Consider the following 20774-nt stretch of genomic DNA (forward strand, 5'->3'; position numbering starts at 1 on the left):
TGTCAGGCCAGTGGCAAGACAGATGGCCACCCAAAGGCCCTCCTCATTCCACTACCAGTGGTGGGGGTCCCCTTTGAAAGGGTAGGAGTGGACATTGTGGGTCCACTTGAGCCACCCACAGCCTTGGAGAACAAATTTATTCTAGTGGTAGTGGATCATGCTACTAGGTACCCTGAAGCAATTCCCCTTAGGACTACTACAGCTCCTGCAGTAGCCAATGCCCTCCTGGTTGTCTTCACCAGGGTGGGTTTTCCTAAGGAGGTGGTTTCAGACAGAGTCTGCTTACCTAACACACATGTGGAAGGAGTGTGGGGTGCAGTACAAGTTTACTACCCCCTACCACCCACAAACCAATGGCCTTGTTGAGAGATTCAACAAGACATTGAAAGGTATGATCATGGGGCTCCCTGAAAAACTCAAAAGGAGATGGGATGTCCGGTTACCATGCCTGCTTTTCGCTTACAGAGAAGTGCCACAGAAGGGAGTAGGTTTCTCACCCTTTGAACTTCTATTTGGTCATCCTGTAAGGGGACCACTTTGTCTTGTAAAAGAGGGCTGTGAGAGGCCTCTTCAAGAACCCAAACAAGACATAGTGGACTATGTGCTTGGCCTAAGGTCCAGAATGGCTGAGTACATGGAAAAAGCATCCAAGAACCTTGAGGCCAGCCAGGAGCTACAGAAGCACTGGTATGACCAAAAAGCTGCACTGGTTGAATTTCAACCTGGGCAACAGGTGTGGGTTTTGGAGCCAGTGGCACCAAGGGCTCTCCAAGATAAATGGAGTGGCCCTTACCCTATCCTAGAAAGAAAGAGTGAGGTCACCTATTTAGTTGACCTGGGCACTAGCAGGACACCCAAAAGGGTCATCCATGTGAACCGCCTTAAGCTCTACAATGACAGGGCTGACATTACCATGCTGATGGTGACTGATGAGGAGCAGGAAGCAGAGAGTGAACCTCTTCCTGACCTCTCTTACAGCCCAAAGGATGGGTCAGTGGATGGTGTGATCTTATCAGACACCCTCTCTGCCCAACAGCAAACTGACTGCAAGCACGTCTTGCAGCAGTATGCTAGCCTCTTCTCCCTGACCCCTGGTCTGACAAACCGGTGTACCCATGATGTGGACACTGGTGACAATGCACCTGTCAAAAACAAAATGTTCGAGGCCTATGAGCTCAAAATCTATCGACAGTCAGACCAAGTCAAGGAGAGCATCAAAGCCGAGGTCAGCAAGATGCTGGAGTTAGGGGTCATTGAACCCTCTGAGAGCCCCTGGGCCAGCCCAGTGGTTCTGGTCCCCAAACCTCATCAACAAGGTGAAAGAGAGATGAGGTTCTGTGTGGACTATAGAGGGCTCAACTCTGTCACCAAGACAGATGCTCACCCGATCCCAAGAGCAGATGAGCTGATAGATAAATTAGGGGCTGCCCAATTCATCAGTACCTTTGACTTAACTGCAGGGTACTGGCAGATTGGCATGGCCCCAGGAGCAAAAGAAAAGACCACATTCTCCACCCCTGATGGGCATTATCAGTTTACTGTGATGCCCTTTGGGTAAAAGAATGCCCCTGCCACTTTCCAGAGGCTGGTGAACCATGTCCTGGCTGGGCTGGAGTCCTTTAGTGCAGCTTATCTTGATGATATTGCTGTCTTTAGCTCCACCTGGCAGGATCACCTGATCCACCTTGGAAAAGTTTTAGAGGCTTTGCACAATGCAGGTCTCACTATCAAGGCATCCAAATGCCAGATAGGGCAGGGCACTGTGGTGTACTTGGGCCACCTTGTAGGTGGAGGCCAGGTACAGCCCTTACAACCCAAGATCCAGGCCATCATGGACTGGATAGCTCCAACGACCCAGACCCAAGTCAGGGCATTCCTTGGCTTGACTGGATACTACAGGAGGTTTGTGAAGGGGTATGGGTCCATTGTGACCCCCCTCACAGAACTCACCTCCAAGAAGATGCCCAAGAAGGTTAACTGGACAGTTAGTTGCCAAAAGGCTTTTGACACCCTAAAAGAAGCAATGTGCACCGCACCAATTCTAAAAGCTCCAGATTATGCCAAGCAGTTCATAGTGCAGACTGATGCCTCTGAGCTAGGGATAGGAGCGGTCCTATCCCAGACCAATGATGAAGGCCAAGACCGACCTGTTGCTTTTATAAGCAGGAGGCTACTCCCCAGAGAGCAGCGTTGGAGTGCCATTGAGAGGGAGGTTTGGTCCCTGAAGAAGTTGAGGTCATACCTGTTTGATACTCACTTCCTGGTTCAAACTGACCACAGACCTCTCAGATGGCTTATGCAGGTGAAAGGGGAAAATCCAAAACTACTAAGGTGGTCCATCTCCCAACAGGGAATGGACTTTGAAGTGGGGGGGGGGGGTTGTGTGAGAAAGTGCCATCTTTCTTGCATGGTATGCCCCCACTTTTTGCTGAATGTACTTTGACTGAGTGTGCCCTGGCCTCATGCCAATCAGGTGCCCAGGGCCTATGTTCCTTCCCTAAAAAAAAAATAAAAAAATTGGCAAACCCTGGCCACATGTCAGCCCCTGGTAAATGGTACCCTAGGTACCCATGGCCTTGTGACCAGGGAAGGCCTCTAAAGGCTGCAGCACTCCTTGTGCCACCCTTAGAGGCCCTGTACCCTTACACACACACACACACTGCCTTTGCAGGCTGAGTGTTTGGGTGCAAGACAAAATGAAGTCGACATGACACACATCCCTGTGTGCCATGCATATCACCTACACTGCCATGGCATACATCAGCCACCCCTCTAGCTGGGTGCCTTATGCCAATGGGGTGGGCACAGGAGCAGGAGCCCTGTGCCCCTACAGTGCCTAGGTCCATTCCTGAGCACTGTAAGTGCAGTGCTGCCATTGAAGAGTACATGGTGCTGAGAGCTCGTCAAACACGAGCTCCACAGCACCATAATGGCAACACTAAAGACTGAGAAGTTCGGTATCAAACTTCTCAGCACATTAAACCCACACTGATGCCAGTGTGGGATTTAATGTACCCAGCACCCCAGAGGGCATCTTAGAAGTGCCCCCTTAAACCTAACCAACAATCCACGTCTGCTCTGAGGCTGCCTAGTCTGCCACTCAGCAGACATGTTGCTGGACCCCTGGGTAGGAGAGCCCCTGCTCTCCTGTGCCTGCAACAATGCACATCCTGGGCGAGGTGCTAAATCTCCTCCCCCAGGGTGGGCAGGGGGAGGCTTCAAAGGCATGCCGCGTCTGTGAATTTCCCCAGGCCCCTGCAACCCCCCACTCTGGCAGGAAGCTTTGGCCGGAAACCCCAAATATGGACAGGGGATGTGCCAGCCTGCCAACCCCACCCCTCAGGTGGGGAAGGCGAGGTGAAGCACATCTCCGGGCTCTCGCCATCTTGAAGATGGGGAGCCCTACCCTATCAGGACTAGGCTACTGCCCCCCTCCCACAGGAAAGAGGCAGGATAGGGTGTTTACCCACCCCAGGACGGGGACCCATTGGTCCCTGCCCTTCACCTACCTGTAACGCCCCTAAATCTAGTATTTAGGGGAACCCTGAACCTTCCTTCCCCAGATTCCAGATTCAAAACTACGAAGAGCAAGAAGAAAGAAGACCTGCCCTGCAGCTGCTGAAAAGAGGAAGACACCAACTGCTTTGACCCCAGCCCTACCGGCCTGTCGACCCTCGAACCTGCTCCTGCCCCAGCCCGGCATCTCTTGTGGCCAGCAACTTCACCAACCCCGGAGGACCTGGCTAACTTTTGGCTCTAAGCCCCTGGGACTCCCATGAGTAGAGGCTCTACTCAAAACCTATCTCTAATCCCTGGCAGCAGCCCGGAACCGCGAACCCAGCACACTGCACCAGCTAAGCCTAGCCAGTGCCGGAGTGTACAAAGACCCTGAGGACGACCTCATGGCGACTGTGACCCCGAGTCCGGCACCCAAGGACCTCCCTCGACACTCCTGAAGAAGCCTGCAGCCTCAGAACAAGGTGCCCCCCCAACCGCGATCAACAGAGGGTAAGATTTCCCGACACCAAAAGGCACCCCTGCACGCGGCGCCCCATGGCCCCCTGTGCCCAATTCCGGGGTTCCTACCTATCCTCCAACTACCCAACTTACCTCTCGAAGTGGTGGTGGCACCTGAAGCTTGCAGTCTTTTTCTAAACCGGAGATTTCCCATTGAAATCAATTGAGCGCCCGAAGGCTCAAAAGCACTCTGCACCCAGCTGCCCGAGTGGCCCTGGCAGTGAAAACTCTACCTCTACCTACTTCCCCACTTGCCTTGAGTAAGTGACCAGGAGCCCAGATCCCACAGCCGCGTGGCTTGCCAGTCAGCAGCCACCAACCAAGACCCCCCCATCCCTCATAGGATAACATTGGGCCTAACTCTCTCTGCACCCGGCCGCCCTAGAGCCACTGAGGATGAACCACCTGTACCTACCGGACACTGGGGGATCCCGGAGTCTATGCCCAGAACCTCAACTCTGCCAGTTGAATACTTACCGTTAAACCGCAAACTCTATTTTCCTCATAGGGTAACATTGACTGGCTTTTTCCTGAAATTCCTTCTAAGTGTGGACTTTTCAAATCTTAAAATATTCACCAAACATCAGCCGAGTAACGAAAACGAAATTACTCACCTGCTCTTAGGTGAGCTCCCAGTGCTGGATCTTGGTGCCCAGCACTGACTCTGAAAAATACTTACAACTGTACTTACCCTTAACTCCATTTTCTTCCATAGGAAACCATTGACTGTTTTTCTGTGAAATTTCTTCTAAGTGTCGATTTCTTCAATTTTTAAATACTCTTCAAAAATCGTATAATATCCGAAAACGTAGTTACTTACCGGTTTTGGATAAAGGTCCCAGTACTGAGTCTAGGCACCCAGTACTGGATTACAAAAGTAACGAGAACATACTGTACCTGCAACTTGAATTTTCTTCCATAGGGAATCATTGAATGTTTTCTTTGAAATATTTTATAAGTGTCAACTTTTAAAATAGATAAATATTGTTTAAAAATCATTATAGTAATTAAGTCGACTTTCATCACTTGAATGCGAGTACTGATCCAGGACTGAATCTAGGATCCAATCCTGGAATTCCAAAAGTAATATAAAAAGTAATCTGTTGCAAATACCTTGAATTTTCCATTGAGCTCCATGCATTGTTGTGTTTAAAATAGAGTTGCCTATTGCAACCACTTGTAACTGTTTACAAAAGTCAATTGCATATTGCAAAAGTATTTATATGAAACTTCTCATTCTGAGAAAGTATATTTTAAATCCAAGTGTTGGTTCTAAAATAAAACAAGCATACATTTTTTATATATAAACCATTGGCCTAGAGTTCAGTTATTGAGTGTGTGAGACCATTTGCTGACTGTGTGTACAACAAATGGTTTACACTGTCCTCTGATACTGCCTTACTGCTCGACCAAGCTACCACTTTAGAGAGTAAAGTTGTATCTAACTTTAGCCTCTGTCAAACCCTGGGGGACTGTGGACTCTCTACACCCTGTACCTATTTAGGAACAGTATATACAGAGCCACTTTCTCACAACGAAAAAATGAGAAAATTCACGATTCCCACGGAACCACCGTCGGTCATTGTAGACGTCGAGGAACAGGAAGAGTTAGACGCCGAAGAACTGTCAAACTCACGGAGAAGAAGAAGAGAACCTATACTATGAGGGAGAGGAAGATGATGACCAACAATCAAACTATGGCTTGGCGCCGTCGACGACACAGGACCTGGCGTGGCAGGACCTCGGCGCCGAAAACCCGGAAGAGCCTGTAGAGACTTACCCTTCGAGACCTTCGCCGCCAGATGACATTGGGGCCTACAATACGGTCATCAAAAGCGCAGCTTCCGCTTTTGGGGTCAAGCTGGAGGAAGAAAAGCCGAAAGCAGACTTTTTACTGGAAACACTGCTCCCCATCCAAACGAGGCGCCTGTTCCTCCCCATGCTCCAAAGTGTCATGAATCCGGGGAAGGAGGCGTTCAAGGACTTACAACATGCAGGTCCATCACACCTGGGACGGAGAAGTATAAGCACTCCTCACAGGACCCCTCCTACATCAAGCGATCCGTCACAGCGGACTCCATCATTGCGTCAACTGCCAGGAAAAGGGCTAATGTCCCGGCAACCTCTGGCCCACCACCAGGCAAGGAAAGCAGGAGGATGGACCTGACTGGGAGGAAGATTGAAAGAAATGCAGCGAAGCACTGGCGTATGTCGAACTCCAATGCCCTACTGAACAGACACCAATACCAACATTGGGACGAAATGGGGCAGCTAATCAAGCACCTCTCCGAACAATACCAGCAAAGCGACTCGCACCTGGTGGAGGAAGGGAAGAATATCACGAATTCTTGCCTTAAAACTGCCTTAGATGGAGCCGAAACATCAAGCAGGTTGATGGCAATAGGGATAACGGACAGAAGGCAGGCCTAGCTCAGGATCTCCGGCTTCAAGCCGGAAGTCCAGAACAACATCCTGAACACCTTTCAATGGGGAAACGCTGTTCGGAGCCCCGGTGGATGAAAAACTCACCCAACTCAAAAAGCAGAACGAAACCGCAACGTCCATGGGGGCCCTGCAATTCAGAGGGATGAGAAGAGGTACCCCGACACGGAGACCATACGGAAGGGGCGGAAACCAGCCGGGAACATCACAATCGACATTCCAGCAGGGCCACCAGGGTGACCATCACGGCCAGCAGGGGCAGCAGAAACAAAATTGGCAGTACCAGCCTCGGGGCCAGTCCTTTCACAGTAGGGGAAACGGACGAGGGCAAAGACGAAGAGGGGGAGAATAACCCGCCTCAGTGATTCCACCCGGCGAAGCGTGCTCACCCACAAGATCCCTCCGAGGGGAGAGCACAAAAAATTAAATAAGAGAGGGTTACACAGACCAAATGCCAACGAGCATGCAACACCAGTAGGCGGCAGGCTGAGACGTTTCATTCAGGAATGGAAAAAGATAACAGACAAATGGATACTCAACATCATACAGTTTGGATACTGCATAGAGTTGAAAAGGAAACCACCGAACAGGAAAACAAAGAAAAGGGAATACTCAGGACAGGAGCTAGTGCAACTCGTAGAGGAAGCACAAGAGCTACTCTAAAAGGAGGCCATAGAACCAGTACCATTCAAAGAAAGGATCAAGGGAGTGTACTCCAACTACTTCCTGGTACCAAAGGTGGACGAAACACTAAGACCCATCCTGGATCTACGGTTCCTAAACAAGTACATAAGGACACAAAAATTCAAAATTACGTCCCTACAGGAGGCACTCCCTCAGATGAGAGGCGGAGACTTCATGTCCACCGTGGATCTCAAAGATGCCTACCTGCACATCCCAATGAACAGGCAGCACAAACATCTGTTAAGATTTACCATCAACAAAGATCACTACCAGTTCACAACCATGGCATTCGGACTAAAGTCCGCACCAAGGGTTTTGACAAAATGCCTTGCGGCAGTGGTGGCGTACATGCGGAGGGAAGGGATTCATGTATACCCTTACCTCGACGACTGGATAATAAAAGCAAGTTCACGCGAAAGATGCGAGGAACACGCACAGCGGGTCACAAGGACGCTAACGACGCTGGGATTCTCCATACACTGTGGGAAATCCTCAATGGAACCGGAACAGGTGAAGATCTTCCTGGGGGCACTGATCAACACCCTACAGAAAACGGTGATCCCCAGCGACAAGAGAACACTGGCCCTGCTGAGGAAGACGCGCCTCTACCAGAAGGGACGAGCTCTGACAGTGGGGACAGCAAGCAAGATCATGCGGATGATGGCGTCATGCATTCACCTAGTCCCCAATGTACGTCTACAAATGAGACCATTCCAGGAATGGCTGCAACAACAATGGTCACAAGCAACCGGAAGTCGGGAGGATCTAGTGGTTGTAACGCACACAGTGCAAGAAGAGATAGCGTGGTGGAACAAGGAGAACATTACAATAGGGAAGCCCTTGACACCACCAAGCCCAACGGTGACCATCACCACAGACACATCCCAGATAGGATGGGGAGCACACATGAACCAGCTCAGTGAGGTGTCTGTGGTCTCCAGCAGATGCGGTCAGACACATCAACTACCTGGAATTGAAGACAGTATTCCTAGCCCTGAAGGGCTTCCAGAAAAAACTGTACAACCAGAAGGTGTTGATACAGACAACACGACAACGATGTTCTACATCAACAAGCAGGGAGGAACACAATCATTCCCTCTATCCAACCTGGCTCAGGAGGTTTGGAGATGGGCCATCCCACTCAAAATAGACCTGCTGGCCATACACCTACCAGGGAAGGACAATGTGGAAGCAGACTGGCTCAGTAGGCAGACTTCAGCATCCCACGAGTGGGAGCTCAATGGACAGGAAACGCAAAGGCTATTCAGAAGGTGGGGTACACCGGCGATAGACCTGTTTGCAACACACCTGAATGCAAAATGCCAAAACTTCGCATCCAGGCAACCAGAAAAACAATCCCAGGGGAATGCCCTATGGATAAGCTGGTCAAAAACATTTGCCTACGCTTTTCCCCCAATACCACTGATAACCAGGGTACTCAACCAGTGCAGAACCAGCAACATGGCACTGATCCTAGTAGCACCACAGTGGGCGAGACAGACCTGGTACTCACAAATAATGGAAATGGCACAGGGGCCACCCCACAAGTTCACCAAAAGGAAGGACCTACTCTCCATGCAAAACGGAGAAGTTCTACACCCAGAGCCAGAGAACCTCAGCCTAGCGGCATAGATCCTGAAGACATAAAGTTCGCACACCTTAAGCTACCACAAAGCACCATGCGAGTGCTCCGGGAGGCAAGGAGACAAACGACACGAAAATGCTATGGGGAGAAATGGAAGCGGTTCACAAAATGGTGCAGCAAAAAGAAACTGCAGAACAAGTTGAAAAAAGGAATCAACGGTGCTGAGATACCTCACACACCTACTAAAGGCTAAACTATGTTCATCCTCGCTAAGGGTACACCTAGCAGCGATTGTAGCTTACACACAAGGTGAGACGGGGGAAAGGTTCTTTACATCACGAGTAGTAAAGAGATTCCTGGAAGGGGCGGTAAGGATAGCGCCACCAAAGAGGATGCCGCCGCCGGCATGGAACCTCAACGTAGTCCTGACGGAACTTATGAAGGCACCGTTTGAGCCCATCCACAAGGCCTCACTTCAAATGCTGACAATGAAGACAGCCTTTCTGGTGGCAATAACCTCGCTGCGCAGAGTAAGCGAGCTGCAAGCACTAACACTGCAAGAACCTTACATCCAAATACACAAGGATAGGGTCGTAATGAGAACGGACCCACACTTCATGCCGAAGGTGGTGTCGGCATTCCATATGAACCAGACAATTCAAATACCGAGCTTCTTTCAGAACCCAGCCACAAGCGCAGGAAGGGCACTGCACACTCTAGACGCAAGAAGGGCGGTGATGCACTACATCGAGAGAACCAAGGAGCACAGGAAAACGAAGCAGTTTTTTGTGTCCTTCACAACCAGCTTCCTGGGTAGACCAGTAACAAAGCACCATCGCTCGATGGATCGCACTGACAATACAATTCTGCCACACAGGCAGGGCAAGAACTATCGGAAGGGGCACAGGCCCACTCCACAAGGAAGAAAGGAGCAACAATTGCTTTTCTGGCTAACACACCCATTCAAGACATATGCCTGGCGGCAACATGGGCTTCAGTGCACACGTTCACTAAGCACTACTGCGTGGATATACAAATGAACAAGGAAGCACAAGTAGGACAGAAGGTGCTTCAACATATATTCAACGACCAACGCTCATCTTCCACCCAGCCGCCACAAAGATGACAAACCGCTACAAAGTCTATGCACAGCATAGTGAATCCAGAAAGATTCATGCTGCAAAACGAATAGTTTCTTACCTGTTGGTGTAGTTTTGTAGCTTGAAGATCTTTCTGGATTCACTAGCGAACCTACCCACCTCCGCCAGAAAGATGAGGCTGGAGCAGAAGGTGGAAAGACCGAGAATAGAGAACAAGGAGAGGCTTAAAAGAAGTGTGTAAAAGGATAGGATTAAGGAGAAAATAATAAAGTTGCCTAGGATTCACACAAAAAAAAGAATCCGAAAATGGTGCCCCGAGGTGGGAGCTTCCGCAGGAAGCGTGCCGACGTCACGAGCGGTACACCAAATGGAGGGACGTGGACGCCCACCTGGGCTACAAAAAAATAAATAAAGACTACGATTCCGGACCCAACCACCAGACCGCGGAATAATGCACAGCATAGTGAATCCAGAAAGATCTTCAAGCTGCAAAACTACACCGACAGGTAAACTATTCGTTTTGCAGCTTGAAGACTTTTCTGGATTCACTAGTGAACCCACCCGCCTCCGCCAGGATGATGACGCAGGGGGAATAAATAAAGGGAAACTGGAACGAACAATCAAAAAAAAAAAAGAATTCGAAGATGGCGACCAAAGCATGTCGACATCACCGAAGGACACCAAATGGTGGTATGTCGACACCCACCAAGCCACGAAAAAAAAAGAAATACTACAATTCCGGACCAAACCACCAGACCGCAGAATAATGCACAGCATAGTGAATCCAGAAAAGTCTTCAAGCTGCAAAACTACACCGTCACGTAAGAAACTATACGTATTCAGTGTAGCCGTTATGGTGCTGTGGAATTCGTAATGACAAACTCCCGGCACCATATACTCTTAACGGCAGCACTGCACTTACACGGTTTGGAATGGACGTAGACACTGTAGGGGTACAGGGCTCATGGCATCTGTACCCTCACCACTGTTATAGGGCACCCAACTAGAGGGGTGACTGATCTATGCAACAGAAACCCACTTTCCTTCAAAAAGGAAGGTCTTGAGTCTCTTCCTAAAGATATTAGGATCCTGAAGGCGACGTAAGTTCAGTGGGAGTTGGTTCCAGGCCACCGCCACCATATACCAAAGGGAGCTGCCACAGACCCTTTTTCGACGGAAACTAGGAGTACAGGCAATAAGCATTGTAGAAGAGCAAAGCTGCCTGGACAAGGCATAGAACCTAAAATGCTTTCTCAAATACATCGGGCCGAGCGCATGGAGGGCTGCGTGTGCCATTACCAGGGACTTAAATTTCACCCTCTTTCCCCGGCAACTAGTGCAGGTTATGCATATGTTGCCTGACGCTCACCCTCTTAGAGAGGTTAGGAAGAGTTCTGGCCGTGGCATTATAAACTACTTGAAGCTTGTTCAATAAATAGCCGGGTAGACCAAGGTACAAAGCATTGGCGTAGTCAATGCGTGAGGCAATCAGCATTCGTGTAACAGTTTCCCTTGCGGGAGTAGAGGAAGAACATTTTTTAGTGCTTTCAAGATGTCAAAGCACATTCCAGTTATCTTGTTAACCTGAGGGCCAAAGCTCAACTTTTCATCAAACCAAATCCCTAAGTTCTTAGTGGGTTGGCCCCGTAGTGTAGGCAGAGGGGACTCATCCGACCAGAAAGAGTGCCAGAACTGAGGAGGGAAGTCACCATAGAACAGAATCTCGCTTTTATCCTTGTTGCATTTCAGCTGAGCCAACCTAAGCCAGTGGAAAATTGCTGTCAAGCATGTTTTGACATGGGAGGTGAAAGACTCCTTTTCAATCCATATGAAAAGGAGCTGAGTGTCATTGGTGTATGAGATGACTTAGGCACCCAAATCCTCTGCCATCCGAATAAAGGGAGATACCTAGCTGTTGAACAACTTGCGGACCCCTGGTCATTAGATTCTGGGTGGTGGTTGTAAATGGTGCAATCTGGATTTGCTGAGTTCTTCCCTCAAGATATTTCAACCACTTCAATGCAGACCCTATTGCGCCATTTTTCTGAAGACAAGACGGGTGCAAGGCCACTGTGGTACAGTATCAAACGCTGCCGACCGGTCCAAAAGGACCAGGGCCACCCTGCACCCCGCATCTAAAGTTCCACGGATGGCCTCGGAAATTTCCACCAATGCATATTCTGTGCTATAAGAGGCTCTGAAACCTGATTGGGCCAGGTGGAGAAGATCATGTTGTTCCACAAAATCAGACCGCTGTTTATTGACCAATTTTTTTTACAGACCTTAGCCACAGCTGGGACAAGGGAAATAGGGTGATAACTGGAGGGAAGATTGGGGTCCAGTGTAGATTTTTTAAAGTAAAGGGACAATCATCGCCTGCTTCTAGGTGGGAGGGACTGTGGCTGATGTTAAGAAAAGGTTGATCAGTGTGTTCATCACCAGATTAATCTCCTCAGAAGCACCGGCCTGCAGTTTAGCTGGGCACGGATCAGAAGGCGAGCCAGATTTAAGGGTGTTTAAAAGCTGCAAGTGAGTCCCACACCGGTAAAGGTTCAAAGGCTGTGAGTTTGGCAGAGGTGGAGGGAGGCGACAGCCAGGAGAGAACCGTAGCCACTAGCTGGCTATCCATGTCGCCGAAGTTAGTTTGAAGAGCTCGGACCTTATTGATAAAAAAAAAAACTGGAGAGTTCCTCAAGGGAAGGGTAAGCTTTTCTTTCCTGATCTCAAGTTCTGAGGAAAGTCATGAGAGAGACCCGGGCTACGTCATTCTAATAGCTCCATAGTGGGCCAGGGTTGTGTGGTACCAGGATCTCATGAGCAGGAGCATTTGCCCTTAGGCCCAGCTACTAATCTGGGAGGACCTGATGTCTCAGCGAAACAGGAAAGCACTACACTCTAGTTGCCACAACCTTCACCTCTATGCATGGAGACAGTGCTATCCTTGCAGCCTGATGCCCTTCAACTAAGTACCTCTATGTTGGGATAAATCAGTTGCCTGGTATGGTGCTAGTCGTACCAACCATCTGCAGTTAAAACTTTCAGATATGTTACGGTTTGTTTTATCTTTGGTTCATCAAAGACTTTCAGTAGGCACAGTTACGTGGTATCTGTTGGGCCTTTCTGTGGGAACCTGATATTCTCTATTAAATCATTAGTTGTGATGCATTTTTATCAAAGGTCTCACTCATGAGTCCCCTGAAGCCATTCATTATAACACAGTTGGACTTAACTCAGTGTTCACATTTCTTATTTGCACACCTTTTGAGCCAGTGCACAGCTGCTGTCACCTCTGCATGCTGATTGTGTGAACTCCTGGTGCTATCCGTGAAACTGCTCTTCACCACTTTCTTTCATGGCAAATTAGTGCTGAAAACTTGTGCAGCATTCTTACCCAAAGCTGTAACACCTTTCCATGTTGGCCAATCAATCACTCTGCCAACGTTTTTTGCTCCACTTAGCCCTTCGAGGGAGACTACGTCTGCTCAATCCCCAATGGATGTTTGACTTGTACGTTGTCCACAAAAGACCATTTTGTGGATTACCAATTTGTTTTAGGATTTTTTGGAGCAAAGAAAGGGAAGGTGATGCAGAAAAGTACTTTCTCAAGATTGCTACTACTTGCATCAAGATCTGCTAGGTACTGCCCAAAAAGCAACCCAGTAGGAGCCTGTGGGCTTATTCCACCCGGGCCAAGCCTGCTATTACTGAATTGGCTAAGGGGGCGTGAGTTTTGGACATCTGCCAAGCTGTGATCAGGGCATCTCTGCACACATTCATGAAACGCTACTACCTTGAGAGCCATTTTACTTGCTCAGTCGTAAAGAATTTTCTAGGCAAAGTTCACTCTTTAAATACCTTCTACGTTTAGGAGGTACTGTTATGGTATCTATTCTTGAGGCGAGGAATATGCATTCAAACGTATAGGTCAGAACAAGTTACTTATCGAAAAACACTTTTTTGATGTATACTGTATCAAATTGTGGATTCCTCACTGCCCTCCCTCTTCCCGTTCTGGACCGTGGACTCCTGAACTTCGCAACAAGGTTCAAATTTAAGTTTTGGCACACTGTCGCCTGATATTTGTTTGTAGTGGTCTGTGACTACGGGTGTTGTGGGGCAAAAAAAAGACGGACTTCTGTGTGCAGGGGTGGAGCTTGCATGTGGCTCCACATGGTCATTTCCAGTGCAGTAGGGAGTCATTGAGGTGACACCTATCAGTGAGTAGGAGCATTGCTAAAAAAAATGCTTAGGATCCAGTTTGGCTCCTGTGATATTTTTAGGTCTCGCTTAGGCAGTGCTTTCACTGTCTCTTTGAGACATGCTGTATTCAGGATATGGGCTTAAAGCTCCGCCCACTTTCTGCACCATCTTTTTTTTAATTGGCTCCTGTCCCTGTCCTTTGTAAATGGTGGCTTTTTATTGGTCAATAGGCTTAGTAGTACCACCTTAGTACCGCCTTTTCTCTGCTTGTATTCTCCCATCAGGACATCCCCTGTTACATGTGTCACTCCCTTGGTTTCAATTATAGCCTCCGAGCACTATTTTCTTAAAGGGCTTCAGGCAGCGCGCACATTTGGTCCTAAGCAAGCCTGGCAGTGGTTAATTTACTCACTAGCACATCTCACATTTATATGAGATCTTCTATACATTTCCCTTCATCAACTCCACACAGAGTACAACCTGATCCGGAATTAATAATTTTTTTGTCACATTTCAAAGCTATTAATTATATATATGGACATAGCTATTTTAATGTACTCGTGGTACTGTCTTGTATGCAACGCATTATGGGTAGGGTGGATTTACCACATCTTCTGCAGGGTGCCTTACCATATGTGGCCAAAAGAGGTCTCATGGGACCTTTTTTGGCCACATAAGGTACTGCACCCTGCAACATGGCCAGGTAAAAAACAAAATGCCAATAACCAACAAATGCGAGACTTATTGCATTTCCAATGCAATAGGTCTTGCATTTGTTTGAGTTAGAACTGTTGGCATTGAAAACCACTTTTTTTACTTTTGCTTGTTTGTACCATTGGCAACAGTGCTATGCAAATATAATTCCACTGCAAATAAAAAAACAAAAGTGCATAAACTTTATTTTCAACACCATCAGCTCTAACTTTACAAAATGCAAGACCTATTGCATTGCAAATACTTGTTAAGATGGGGAGTCAGGGGCTAGCTACAGTATCTACAAGAAATAACACTGTTCTTGATCGTTTCTGCCCAAGTCTAATATTTTGCTAAGCCATTTATGGGGACACTGTTTCAGTGCCCAATGACCTTCGCAGTAAACAACTGCAAGAATATATGTTAACACAAAATGGGGCCAATAGATGTAGGAGATCACATACAGCAGTTGATCATTGAACTACAAAGCTTGCCCCTCAGTTCTGTCTGTGGGCTAGTTCTTGCAGCATGTGTTTACTCAGAGCAAGTGGTAATCTTAAACAATTCAGTTGTACAGAAAAAAACTGTGCTGTGTATAGTGGTTAGACTACCAGAAGCATAGGGTCTTAGCCCAAAAGGTATTTGAGGCGATACAATTGTTCAGCATTATTTGCCCCTATCTAGTTATGACACTTAGTTTTGGTAGACCAGTTATTAAAGCAATTGTCTTTGTCTTCTAGTGGACCCCTGTGTGCTTTAAGCTGTTAGTTCAGTAGACTAACATGACCTCATAATCCAATCCTTGCTTTATAACATACACTATATATTTAGAGTACTGATTTCTTACTCGTAAACTAATATGTTTAGAGTATATACGCTATATATATTTAGAGTACTGATCTCTTGTAAACTAAATTAGTTTATAGGTGAAGTTTGTTGACCACCATCACAAAGGAAATCTTGACAGTTCCCTCATCTCTGGATTTCTGTCGCCCGCATTCACATGGGTGAAGTTACTATTTAAAGTTACAATCTATTTTCACATTGTTATATAGTGTTGGCTCATATAAATTGCAACATGTCCGCCCAACCTCCCCTCACCTTTTGGTCTCCTTTGCAGTTTTACACCTACACGTGAAATGGAAACCTTTCCAGTTCCATGGTGTTAACTGTTGAGGCTTCCTGTTAGAAAAATAAGAAGCAGCAAGCCTGGTTACAAAGCTGAGGTTAAGAACAGCCTCGTTATCCAGTATTAGGGTATCTTTCATAGATTCACATGCCTGAATCATTCCCCGTCGTCGAGATGGGAGTCCCCGATACATAAGTAAAGTAATGTCCCATAAGACAGAGTAATCGGCGTAAGGCCTCACATTAGTAACATATCCAGGTCCTTTTGTAATAAGGACCAAACTCTAGAGAAGAAGCAATCCGCTGTCACCACCCTTTGGAACCTTCCTGGAAGGAGCTCTAGTCCCTCAGATTTTCTACTGCACATCGTGCTAAGGGAGTCTCCACTGAGCTCTGCTCAGGTTTTCCTTATTTCTTGGATTCAAAGTGTTTTTTCTTCAGGATTCTCTTTGTCTGAGTGAAGTCCTTCCTGTCTTCATGAAGTACACTCCTTTAAAAAAAAAAAAAGGCCTTTTTAGGCCCTGTGGTACCTGTAAGAAGAAGAGGTGACATGTAGATGACCAACATAAGGACACTGCCTCTACTATCTTTATCCGGACCACTCACCTAAAGACTGCAAGGTATGTCGTACCTTTTCTACAAAGACGTTAAACTGCCTTGAGGGAAGGCTTTTGACTTGGCTGCAGAGGCTTAAGGACAAAGAAGACCCCTTGTCCTCTGAGGAGAGTGAGAGCTCATCAAGATCCTCCTCTAAAACCCCTCAAAAAAGGTCCAGAGATGTCTCTCAAGGTCCTTCTTCGCAGCAATCTCAAAAGAAGACACACAAAACGTCTTTAGAGGCTTAAAAAGTTAAGGATTTGCCTGCCAGGGAGTCTCCTCCCCTTCAAAGTTCGCAGACACCAGCTTCAGACCCTCTGACCCCTCTGCCGAGAGTGAAACACACTTTTAAAAAGCCTTCCTCAGCCCCGCCGAATACCATCCCGTCGACGGTGGCCTCGACGACAAGATCTCCTCATACAGCTGCTTGAGTGACTTCGTCGACGACGACCGTTTCCACAATTTCAGTCTCGTCGGCATCTTTTGTCGGCGACGTTTTAGTCGACGGCACATACCCCTTTGTCGTTGACTATCAAGAAGTCTTCGTCGACGACGAAGATAGTGTTGATGGCTTGCTCGACGACTAGCAAGACGACGAGTGCTTCGTCGATAATGGTACGTACGTTGAACCGCCTATGCCGCCTCTCCCCTCTACAGATGACGAGGAGGATGAGCCACAAGAAGGGGAAATTCAGGATACTCCGTCACATCATGACGAAGGGGACGACTGTGTTATCCCTCTTCCAGCGTCAACGTCGCCTCCTCGGGTAGACTCGCCTCCAGAAGATATCGTAGGATTCCATAATCTCCTGGAAAGAGCAGCACAACGTTTTAAACTTCCAAATGCCTTCTCACCAACAGTTTCCTTTACGACGTCAAGGAACCTTTTTAAAAAATCTGTTAGATCTATGCCTATCATAGATTATATCTGGGATCAAGGCATCAATATAATGCAAAACCCTTCTACAGTTCCTCCAGTCTTGCCAAGATTGGATAAAAAATATTGAGCTCCTGACGACGCTCCGGCCAAGCCTGATTCAGTGATTACTCAGGCAGCTCAACGCAGATCAAAAAACCCATCTGCCGCACTTTCAGCACCTCCGGATAAAGAGGGCAAGTGCTTAGACGATATTGGAAAGCGTTTTTCCTCCATGTCAGCGTTAACTGTACGGGCATCTAACTCATTGGCGTTTTTTGGACGCTACAACAGGCAGATGTGGTCAGACATTGCACCCTACCTAGAGACCCTGCCGCAAGAGTCTAAAGAGGAAGCGAAAAAGTTGTTGCTGGAGGGCGAAAGATCGGCTTCTGAAATTATCGACTGTGCGATGGACATCGCATCCACTGGTTTCTGCCAACTGGCTGAGGCGGTGGTCCTAAGGCGCCAAGGATGGCTTAAAGCAACAACATTCCGGCCTGAGATCCAGACCAAAATCCTTGACATGCTTTATGATGGACAACTCCTTTTTGGAACGCATATCGATGAAGCCCTCCAAGGGGTCAAAAAAGATACAGCCAGAGCTTTGGGTACCCTTCAATATAAAAGCACCCCTTTTCGAGGCTCAAGGGGCAGAGGGGAATCTTCTTACAGAGGAGGCTACCAGCTGTATAGGTATCCTACCTACTCCTCATCTATTCAGCAATACAGGCCACAATTTCAACAGAGGCAACAGACAGACTTCATACAACAAGTCTTCATTTCGCGGAAGGGTTTGACGACCAGAAGGATTCCGCCCGACGCCAATGACTTCTCTCTATAGCCGATCTCCGTTTCATCTCCAAAGTAGGAAAAAAAGATATCCCACTACCTTCAAAATTGGAATCAAATCGCAACAGATCGTTGGGTTCTCCAATTGGTACAGTTTGGACATTCTCTAGAATTTGTGCAAACTCCTCCACCGACACCTCCTCAACCTATGGCTCACAAACATTTACACCTCTTACTCCTAGAAATATCATCAATGATCCAGAAGGGAGCTATAGAATGGGTTCCTGTTCATCAAAGAGGGCAGGGTTTTTACTCCCGATTCTACTTGGTGCGCAAAAGGAAAAAGAATTGGAGGCCAATCCTAGATTTGAGAAGTCTAAACAAATTTTTGAAGAAACCATCGTTTAGCATGGTCACCATTCAAGAAGTCTTGCAGCTTCTCAATGCGAACAACTACATGGTATCCGTGGACCTCCAAGATGCCTATTTTCATATTCCTATCCACAAAAGACACAAAAAGTTTGAGGTTCGCCGTGGCTGGCAGGCACTACCAGTTTCGAGTCCTGCCCTTCGGACTCCATTCAGCCCCGTGTATATTCACGAAGTCTTTCCCCAGTGGCTGCATACCTCAGGCAGCAGCATCACCAAGTCTTCCCTTATCTCGAAAGCTGGCTCGTCAAGGGCACCCTCTCTCAACAGCGTGAGGAAGTCTTCCAGAGCCTGTCTACGGCTTTTAAAAAAATTGGGTCTCACCCTCAACCCAGACAAATCGGTCCTCCAACCTTCTCAGCGGATTACATTTCTGGGAGCGGTCCTGGATACGGTCTTGAAAAAAGCTTACCCATCACAAGAACGACAACCAAAACTCCGGCAATTAGCAGAGCGTATACGGAAAAGAGTCTTTTAGTGCGCCTATTCAAATCCCTCCTCGGAATGATGTCCTCCTGCAATCTTCTAGTACCCTTCTGTTGCCTCCGCATGCGTCCTCTCCAAGAGGCTCTCTCCACTCCAGTGGATTCAAATAAACGGATCCTTCAACATAATAGAGGTGTCGCCTCTCTAAACTGGTGGACTCATCCACGAAATCTCTCTAGAGGCCTACCTTTTCTAACTCAAGCCTCTCCTCAAGTGATTACCATGGATGCGTCTCTAGAAGGTTGGAGAGCAGTCCTTCAGGAGCTTCAGATCAGCGGGAAGTGGTAATCTTCCGAGCAGAACCTGCACATAAACCTCCTAGAGCTGAGAGCAGTCTATCTAGCCCTCCTGGCTTTCCTTCCCAGGATAAAAGGTTCACTAGTGCTAGTCAGAACAGACAATACTACGACGATGCACTACAGACAATACTACGTCGATGCACTACCTGAACAAACCGGGAGGAACTCCTTCGCTATCACTCTATAGAATCTCAAAAAAATTGGAACTGGTCACTTCAACACAATTTCCCTGACGGCGGAGTATGTTCCAGGAAAAGACAATACATTGGCAGATTCGCCTAGCAGACTGCGGAAAACCTGCCACGAATGGGAGTTGAACCAAGATACTCTCAACAGCATCTTCTCTCAGTGGGGCGAACCACTGTTGGATCGGTTTGCCACACAGCACAACGCCAAATGCCAACAATTCACAAGCTGGCTTCCCCAACGGGGATCTCTGGGGAATGCATTTTCAATAGCATGGTTCGGCGTATTTGCCTGCGCTTTTCCTCAGATTCCCCGGATTCCCAGGATCCTCAGGAAGATAAAGGCAGAGCCCTGCACACTGATTCTAATAGCTCCAGCATGGCCTCGCCAACATTGGTTCACAGAATTCCATCTCCTCTCCCTGCAGCCTCCAATTCTGTTAACACCGACAAGTCCCAACACCCAGATCCAGCATCTCTCAAATTATGCCTGGCTTCTGATTTCCACGAATTTCGGGGCCTAAACATTCCTCCAGACCGCAGGGCAGTTCTATCTCCTGCTCGAGCTGATATTACAAACAGAACTTATTCTTTCAAATGGAAAAGGTTCTGTATCTGGTGTAGATCTGCAGAGGTGCATCCCCTCACATCCTCTCCGGAAGAAATGTTACCATAACTTCTCCATCTAGCAACTACAGGCCTCACTCACGCTTCCATCAAAGTTCACCTAGCAGCAATCTCCCGATTTAGGAGATCTACAGGACCTTCTCTTTGGTCCAATAGACTGGTTAAACAATTTCTCAAAGGTCTATTTCGGACTTTCCCTCCTGTAAAGTCTCCTCCTCCAACATGGCATCTCAACGCAGTCCTTGCTCAGCTTATGAGACATCCTTTTGAGCTGATACACAGAGCGGACCTCACATTCCTCTCCTGGAAGACTGCACTTCTTCTCGCCCTTGCATCCACAAGACGAGTCGGTGAGCTTCACGCAGTCACAATAGAAGATCCATTTCTTCAATTCAAGAACGAAAGGGTAATTCTTCGGACTAATCTGAAATTTATACCCAAAGTCCCGTCGGACTTCCACCTTAACGGACCTATTGTCCTAAAGACTTTCTTTCCAAATCCTCAAACCGCAGCTGAAAGAGCTCTACATTCATTGGATTTGAAACGCTGCCTTAAATTCTACCTTGACAGGACAAGAACATTCCGCAAGTCCAA

At 47.7% G+C, this 20774-nt stretch overlaps 1 protein-coding gene across 1 annotated transcript in view; it reads left to right on the forward strand.

Annotated features, from left to right (window-relative positions):
- The window catches only part of LOC146834664 (DBIRD complex subunit ZNF326-like), a 228115-nt gene that overhangs the window by 205267 nt on the left and 2074 nt on the right, over positions 1 to 20774 (forward strand). The window lies entirely within an intron of this gene.

Source organism: Triturus cristatus, chromosome 4_2, assembly GCF_964204655.1.
Source record: "Triturus cristatus chromosome 4_2, aTriCri1.1, whole genome shotgun sequence".
In the NCBI taxonomy this organism is placed as follows: domain Eukaryota; kingdom Metazoa; phylum Chordata; class Amphibia; order Caudata; family Salamandridae; genus Triturus; species Triturus cristatus.